This window comes from Solanum pennellii, chromosome 8 (assembly GCF_001406875.1).
Source record: "Solanum pennellii chromosome 8, SPENNV200".
NCBI classification, from domain to species: Eukaryota; Viridiplantae; Streptophyta; class Magnoliopsida; order Solanales; family Solanaceae; genus Solanum; species Solanum pennellii.
Genome location: NC_028644.1, coordinates 47906894 through 47916777, shown reverse-complemented (window position 1 = coordinate 47916777; position 9884 = coordinate 47906894). Strand labels below are relative to the sequence as shown.

Genomic DNA, 9884 nt, shown 5'->3' with positions numbered 1-9884 from the left:
TACCAAACCCCTCTGACCATTGTTCAAGCTTATGTGTCTTTAAGATGGCTAAGTTGACAAAAATGTGTGATTTGAAGCACTTTAACCCGAGTTAATACCATATTTCAGTTTTTAAAATATTAGTAAAATAATAAATTAATAAAATATTAAAAATCAATTAAAAAGAGATCTTGGCATTGAAACCTCCTTGAGTCCATTGATTCGCAGGCAGAGGGAGAGGTCGATGGTGGTGGTGCTCGTCGGAGACAACTGGTTTGATGTAGAGTGAGAGAAACAGTGCTAGAAAGTGGAGGGGAAAATGAGGCGCGGATGAGGGTTGGAGGATCTAGTTATGACAGCGAAGAGATTTTTGTCCAGATCTGGCGGTGCGGCAGCGACTTAGATAGGTTGAAGGAGGAGGAAATATTCTCTAGGGTTATATACATCATCTTCATCTTCTTCATCATTTGACTATTTTAAGGTGGAAATGGTGGAAAAGATGTAAGAGTTTCATCTTTTATTTTCATAACAAACTCAACAGAGCACTAATTTCTTGCAAATGGAGCTGGAGGGTAAACATAGATCCACCAAAATGTTAGCTAAGCAAAAGAACTACAAAATCATGTGATTGTCATAACATCTCCATAGGAAATGCAACTTCTACTTGATCTTCTTCTTTGGACACAACTGGTAATTGTGACAACATTTCTTCTTCATGTAGTTTACAGTACGTGGATGCAAATGAGCATAGCACTTGCAGAAAATCATCTTCTCTTGGTTGTATTTCCTGAACAACGCCATAAGAGACGGTTCAATGATTCCACCTCGGAGCCTCAGAACAAGATGAAAATTCGATTCTTTTTGGATATAATAATCCGTCAGTGTACGCCTATGTTCAAGATGTTTGCCAGCAAAGATCAGTCATTGTTGGTCAAGTGGAATACCTAGATAGAGAACCCATAAATTCATTTGTTGAGATCCATTTGAATACCATTTCAGTTCCACAAATAAAATACAAGAAGAAATTAGACCAAAAAAGATCAAATTTTTAACAGATGAATACCTTCCTTGTCTTGAATCTCCTCTTTGACATTTTCGATGGTATCCCCGGATCCAACCTCAAGGGATCGTATCGTCTTCCCCGTTAGGTTTTTCATGAAGAACTGCATCTTGCAGTATCAAAATTTTATTTTAAGAAATAAATATAATTTTTTTTACTTTTTATCATTTTGGTTATTATATTTTAAAAAATAGTTAGTAAAAATAATTATGACATGTCATTGATATAGGTAACGTGAATTTGACATGCCATCAATTTAAGGGAGAGTGAACTACACACATGATGATATGGGTGTAAAAATCTTATTTGGATTGAGTAGAAGGGTTCAGTTGATAAAAAATTAAATAGAAGGGTTCAGAATACAAATTGATACAAATACAAGGGTCCACAGACCATTTCGCCTATTTTATTAAGAAAATAATATCAAGATATGTTATACTTGTTTATGTTGATGAGTTAATCTCATTGGAACTCCGAAAAGGTTCAAAATACAATTTAATTCCTAAATATAGAATTTGAGATGAAAGTTCTTGGAAGTACAAAACTTTGTCTTGGTCAGCAAAATGAACATTTAGCAGTTGGGGACTTCATTTATCAATCTGCCTATATTGAGAATAATTTGGAACAACTTTAATTTACATGGACAAGGCACATCCATTAAGTAGTCCAATGGTTGTACGTTCACTTGATGTGAGTAAAGATTCGTTCCGACCTCAAGAAGAGAATGAGGAACCTCTTGGTCCCGAATTACTATATCTTAGTACAATTGGTGGAATTATGTATCTTGCTAATGATATGATACATGACATAACATTTTTTGATAATTTGTTATTAAGATATAGTTCGTCCCCTACATGAAGATATCGGAACAAAGTTAAACATATATCGTGATATCTAAAGAGGGATAGTGATACGCATCTATTTTATACTAACAAAGGTGGTAGTGTAGATCTTGTTGGTCATGTAGATGCAGGTTATTTATCTGAACCACATAAAGCTCAATCTTAAACAGGTTATCATTCACATATAGAGGTACTTCTATATCATGACGATCTACTAAGCAGTCCATGGTCATTACTTCTTCAAATGCTGAGATAATAGTTATTCATGAACAAAGTAGAGAACGTGTATGGTTAAGGTCAGCAATACATTTCATCAAAGAAAGATGAGGTTTGAAGCATGATTTCAAGGTACCAAGATCCTCTTTGAAGACAATGATGTGTGCAAATCTCCATTAAGAAGAAGCTTCATAAAGCAACTCAAGTTGTGATAAAGATAGCAAAATATTAGATATGACATAACGATTATGTTGAGGACCCGGGGGGAGAGAATTTGGATATTACCAAATCCAAGGGTGGTGGAATACAAATTATTGGGCACACAGACAAGTGATTCATGGCTCAGTGAAGGTGAGAGGTAGTGACACGTTATTTGATCTAAGCTGGTTTATGGCCTAAAAACATGTCTGGATAGAAGGGAAATGTGGTATGAGTTGAACCAATACAATATGGGGTGCAGAGTTAGTAATTGGTGACTTCAACTCCATTTTGCATATTGAGGAAAGAATAGTGGGCTCACTAGTTCAAGAGATAGAACTTAGGGTTTTAAGCAATGTTTACTAGACACTAGGTTAATCGAATTGAAGGTTGTGGTAGGAACTATACTTCGACCAGTGGGCACACTTATAGAAGTATAGATAAAGCCTTGGTGAATGCTATGTGGTTAGAATCCTGGACCCATTTGGAGTGCAGCATACTTGATCCTAGCTTTTCATATCATCGCCATTTGTGTGTTACAATAGAAGCAGGGGAGAATATTGGACCTAAGCCATTCAAATTCTTCAACTACTTGGCTGACCACCCGGAGTTCATTTAGACTGTGGAGAATAGCTGGAAATCACAAAGACATGCTAGCTTATGAATGAGGTTTAAAGGAAATAAAAAGATTGAAACAACCTATGAAGGGTTTGAGTAATCATGATAACTATGATTAGGACTCAATTAAAGTTAGTACATGAACAAATGAGGTGTGTTCAATATTATAACCAAGTGGAGCAATATCAGATAGAAAAGAACCTCAAACATAACTTAAAAATTGGAGGAATATAGAGGAGAGTGCAACTAAACAGAAAGAAAGGGTCTGTGGTTAAAAGAAGGTTACTTAAATATTACATACCTCCATGCATGCATGAAGAACATACAAGCACAAAATCTGATCATATGATTGACAAATGCAGCTGGATCAGTAATATAGGATGCCAAAGGTATACAAGAGGAGACAGTGAGTTTCTACAAAGGCTTATTTGGTACAGCAATAAAGCAACTAACCCTTGTCTAGCCTCGTATCATGGAATTGGGACCAACTTTGAATATAGAACAACAATTATCATTTATTGACAAGGTTACAATAGAAGATGTGTATGATGCTTTCTTGACTATTAAGGATAACAAGGCCCAGGAGGTGATGGTTTTAATGTTCTATTTTATAAGAAAAATGGCCTATAATCGGTAAGGAGATCACTCAAGTTGTGTTACACTGCTTGGATATTGGAGAAATGTGTGAAGCTGTAAACTGTTCCCTTATCACTCTGATTCCAAAGACTAAGCATCTTCAATCAGTGAAAGAGTATAAGCCAATATCATACTGCACCATACTATACAATATTATTTCAGAAATCTTAACCATAATTATGCAATCTTTGATGGACACATTGGTAGATCCTAGCCAAGCAACTTATGTACCAGGGAGAGTGATAGTGGATAACATTTTGCTTAGCTGGTGAAAGGATATGGCAGGAAAGGTATATCTCCCAGAAGCATGATGAAGATTGACATGAAGAATGCATGTGATTCTATTGAGTGGCCTTTTGTCGAGCAAATTCTAAGACTATCAAACCTCTCAACTAAATTTAAGGAAACATAATGTGCGAGCTCCTGTCTATATATATATATAGATATAGATATCATAGGAAAATAAACCATTTTTATAATGATAAATTTTATTCCTAATACATTTAAGAACAAAATATTGTTTGTACATAAAATATAGTCATTAGTGACGATATTATATTTTGTTCAACTATGAAATACATATAACTTTAGAGACAATTGATTTCGTCACCGATTGAAGTGAAATAATTAGAGACGATATAATTTTGTCGGTAGTAATAACTTTTTTAGTGAGAAAGCATACTATTAACTACAAAAAATATACTTTTACAACAAATAAATTTGTAACAACTATTTAAGCATTTAGGGACCTTTTTCTTTTGTAGTTAATATAATACTTATAGTGATGAAGCACTAAATCGTATTTGTATACTTTTAGATACACACATTCAGTGACGACTGAGTGACGAATTATTTTTTGTTACACAATATTTGTTCCTGATAATCAAATTTGTTGTAGTGACTATCCATGACTCAATGTGAACCATTGTTGGAAAAGATGCTAGGCCAGATTTCTTCATGGACAACAAAGTTTCTACCCTTTGCTGGTAGAGCCCAACTTATAAGGAGTGTACTAATATCAATGCAAACTTATTGGTCACAAATTTTCATCTTACCAAAGAAGATATCACAATTGATTGGCCAAATGTGTATAAGATTCTTGTCGGCTAGGAAGGCAGAAGTAGCAAAAAAAGCATTAGTAGCTTGGAGTAGACTATGTCAACCTCAATCAGCAGGTGGGATGAATATGATTGATATGGAAATATGGAACAAAGTTGCAATCAACAAGATGTTATGGAATATGTGTACGAAGAAGGATAAACTATGGATCAAGTGGATCCATGCATAATATGTGAAGGGTAGATGCATTCGGGTAATATAACCAAAGCATCATGAGTGATCCAGAAGATATTTAAGGCACAATTTTTTCATACATGTTGGCATATACCTATGGATACAGTATATACAATGTCCATATTGACTATTAAAAACATATATCATAAGCTACAAGGACAATTTGAAAAGGTTAGCTGGAAGGTAGTGATATGTGGTAACTTATGTGCACCTAAATGTATATTTATACTGAGATTAGACGCATTGGGAAGAATATATACTCTTGTGAGAGATTGGCCAAATGGCCTATGGACATAAACTTACAATGTCAATTGTGCAATAATCAGCTTGAGTCTATTCTGCAAGATCTTTGGGTGCAATTACACTGGACAACTATGGGCTAGGCTACTCAAATGGATGCACATCCAAAGACTATGTATGGAGTGGGATGGGGAACTCAAATGGGTAGATAAATGGTGTTAAGGAAGAAATAGTAGGGTTGAGGTGTGCACGATAACACAAGCTACAACAGTTTATTTTATCGGGAAGGAGTGGATCCAACGAGTATTCCAACAGAAGAGGTGGAGCTTTGAAAACGTTCTGAAACACATTGCCGAAGAGGTCTACTTTAGGACCCATCTGAAACCTCGAAATAGGCTATATATCCAAATATTTAGATGTTACCATAGTCTAGATTGGTAGAGGAGATCATTGCTAAGATAGCCACGAGCTGGATATGTCCAGACCTGCTTGTCTTTATTGATACTTGAGTCTTAATTCTTACTTGGTAATAAAATACTTTTATTTACCAAAAAAAAAAAAGAGAAGAAGCTTCATAAAAGGAGATAGAACGAAACACATCTCACCAAAATTATTCTTCACACATGATCTTAAGAAGAATGGTGATATTGATGTACAACAAATTCGTTCAATAAATAATCCAGTAGATTTATTCACCAAATACATGCCAGCTTCAACTCTTGAGAAGATAATGCTTAAGATTGGAATGTTAAGACTACACCATTTGAATCATGGTCCTTATCAGGGGCAGTAAAATACACTTTGTACTTTTTTTTCCTTAACTAAGGTTTTAACCCACTGAATTCTCCTAGTGATGTTTTTAATGAGGCAACAAACAATGCGTATTAGAAATTACTATATATATTTGTTCTTTCACTAGGACTCTTCTTTTACATGGACATCCAAGGGGGATCGTTATAAAATAAAGGATGGATATCCATGGAGTCAATTCCCTAAATGGTCATCAAAGTTGAGGGAATTGCCTTGAAATATCATTTATGTTTCATTTAGGACCAAAATATCACTCAACTATCACTATTTTCCTTCAAATATACTTGACAATTCAAAAACATCACTCTCTCCTAGTTGACATCACATGTCATTAAAATCTTTTTTAATAATAGACTAATTTAATTCATTAAACTCATTTAACTAAAATAATGATCATATCATCTTTAATTTTTTTTATTAATTTATTAAGAATAAATTTTCATACTTAAAATCTTTTATCATAATTAAACTTTTTATTTTTTAATGTTATACAGAATACGTTTTCAAAACGTACTATAATCTCATCAATTTTGAATACTTATAAACACATACATTCAAAAAGATATTGATTTACAAATCACTCATGAACGCTAATTTACTTTAATCAATCATAAATTGTATAATGAATCAATAATATTAAAGGTCGATTCATTATTAAAAAAAGAATCATTGGGTCCTTTGAAATCCATATGTACTTATAATATCGTTTTCAAAAAGAAAATAGTAAGTGAATAATATTTATAAAAAATAAAATCTTAATCTTTATTTGTCAGTATATGAATCTCATATGATAGGTATATTATTGAATTATATCAAGAAATTCAATTAATTATTAGTTGATTTATTGATGTTTCATTGTATGAAAAGTTATAAAATAATATGATATAAAATAAAAGAATAAAAATAAAAAATAAAATTAAAAATAATAATAATAATTTTTTCTTTCTTACCAATTTTTTTGTCAACTTTACAAATTTATCTAAATACTTTTATAAAACAAATTGCTTAAATTTTCAAATAATTTAGTTAGGAATTTTAAAATTATCAGGTAATAAGTGCACACAAATGTTTTTCATTGAATTTTGTTTGATGACAATATATAAATTTACTAGACTTTTTAAATTTTTTTTAATTATAATTTTCATAAATTCTCATGTAATTTATAAATTTATTTTGTAGATACATAAATTTGATGAATTGTGTGAGAAATATATGGGGGGAAATATTATTGATTTGTGTATCTAAATTTTACATAAAATTGAGACCCTATTTATAGTCACTACATTAGAATCCTTTTCCGACTAGGAATCCTATTCCTATTCCTATTCCTATTCCTATTCCTATTCCTATTCCTATTCCTATTTTTAGTAGGAAATACTTATTCTATTCTAACACTCCCCCTCAAGCTGGTGCATACAAATCATATATACCTACCTTGTTACAAATGTAATTAATACGAGGACCTATGAGGGACTTAGTGAAGATATTTGCAAGCTGATCATTTAATTTCACGAATTTTGTAACAATATCTCCTAAGAGTATTTTTTTCTCTGACAAAGTGACAGTCAATCTCAATGTGCTTAATCCTTTCATAAAACAGTGGATTTGATGCGATATGAAGAGCTACTTGATTATCACATACGAGTTCCATCTGATCAATTTTGCAAAATTTTAGTTCTCCCAGTAACTGTTTCTGTCGCCATTGCTCGATATTTTGATTCTGCACTAGATCGAGCAACCACATTCTGTTTTTTACTCTTCCACGACACAAAATTACCTCCTACTAAAATACAATATCCGGATGTTGAACGATTGTCAGAGGGTGATCCTGCCCAATCAGCGTCTGTATATCCAATGATATGCTCATGACCTTGATCCTCAAACAGTAGTCCTTTCCCAAGAGCTGACTTTATATATCGCAAAATACGAACCACTGCTTCCCAATGACTTTGACAAGGGGAAGTCATAAACTGACTTACAACACTCACAGGAAAGGAGATGTCATGTCTAGTCACTGTGAGATAATTCAACTTTCCAACGAGCCGTCTATACTTTTCAGGATTACTAAGTGGCTCCCCCTGTTCTGGAAAGAGTTTAACATTGGGATCCATAAAAGTATCAATAGGTCTACATCCCATCATTCATGTGTCCTCAAGAATGTCTAAGGCATACTTGCGTTGAGAAATAACTATACCTGAACTAAATTGAGCAACCTCAATACCTAGAAAATACTTCAATCTGCCAAGGTCTTTAGTCTGGAAATGCTTAAATAGATGTTGCTTCAAATCGGTGATACCATCTTGATCATTATCGTTGATAACAATATCATCAATGTAAACAACCAAATAGATACATCGACTTTGTGCAGAAAGCCGATAAAACACCTAGTGATCAGCTCCACTACGAGCCACGCCAAACTGTTAAAGTACTGTGGTGAACTTCCCAAACCAACATCGCGGAGATTGTTTCAGACCATATAGTGACCTAGGCAATCGATATACAAGGCTACTAGACTGCCCCTAAGCAACAAAACCAGGTGGTTGCTCCATATAGACTTCTTATTCAAGATCACCATGCAGAAAAGCAATCTTAATGTCCAACTGATGAAAAGGCCAATGACGAATGACAGCCATAGATAGAAAAAGGCGACAGATGCTATTTTAGCCACAGGAGCGAAAGTGTTAGTATAATCTAGCCCACATATTTGAGTATACCCTTTGGCAACAAGGCGAGCTTAAGTCGATCAACCTGACCGTCTAGGCCAATTTTGACTGCGTAAACCCAACAACAACCAACCATAGATTTACCTACAGGAAGGGAGACAAGCTCCCAAGTACCACTTTTATGCAAAACAGACATCTCATCAACCATAGTCTCCATACATAATGAGAAAGCGTCTCACCTGTAGTTTTAGTGATGAAAATAGAGGACAAAGACGACACAAAGGCATAATGGGGTGATGCTAGACGATGATAACTTAAGAATGTACAATGTGGGTTATTATTTAGAGTGGATCGTATACCTTTTTGAATTGCAAGTGGTTGGCTAGGATGAGGCAAGTCCACAGTAGAAATAGGGTTTGGCGCATGACATGAATCATCTGGGACTAGGGCTGGACGTGGACGGCAATTGATAAGTTAGTAGTGGTGCCACTACAGTCGGAGATGTAGAAGTAACCGTAGATTCTTCAAAGGTTGGCACAGGTAAAACTTGAGGCATGAGTAAGACCATAGATACATCAGGATGGTCAGAAGATGTATATTAAGGTTGAGACTCAAAAAATGTAACATCAACGGACATAAGGTACCGATGAAGATCATGTGAATAACAACGATACCCTTTTTGAACCCTAGAGTAACCAAGAAAGACACATTTGAGGGAACTAGGAGCTAATTTATCTTTTCCTGGGGCTAAATTATGAACAAAGCATGTGCTCCCAAAGACACGAGGGGGGATAGGATAGAGATGTGACTGAGGAAACAGTATGAAATGTGGAACCTGATTTTGAATAGAAGAAGAGGGCATTCTGTTAATTAAATAACAATCTAAAAGGACTGCATCGCCCCAAAAACGCAGCGGAACATGGATTCAATAAGGAGAGTGTGAGCAGTCTCTATGAGATGTCGACTATTTCTTTCTGCGACACCATTTTGTTGAGGAGTGTATGGACAAGATGTTTGGTGAATAATTCCATGGTGAGACATAAATTCCTGAAACTGGGATGATAAGTACTCTAAGGCATTATCACTACGGAATGTATGAATAGAAACACCAAACTCATTTTATATTTCAGCAAATAAATCTTTGAATATAGAAAATAACTCAGAACGATCTTTCATTAAGAAAACTCAAGTGCATCTCGAATAATCATCAATAAAACTAACAAAATAACGAAATCCTAAAGTGGAACTGATTTACTAAGACCCCAAATATCAGAATGAACTAATAAAAAAATAGACTCTGGACGACCCTCAGTACTACGTGAACATGTA

General features: G+C 34.3%; 2 pseudogenes; both read right to left on the bottom strand.

Moving 5' to 3' along the window:
• Window positions 1–631: 631 nt before the first annotated feature.
• Window positions 632–1148, bottom strand: LOC107028245 (annotated as a pseudogene).
• A 6145-nt stretch (window positions 1149–7293) lies between these two features.
• Window positions 7294–8763, bottom strand: LOC107027663 (annotated as a pseudogene).
• Between the last annotated feature and the right edge of the window lie 1121 nt (window positions 8764–9884).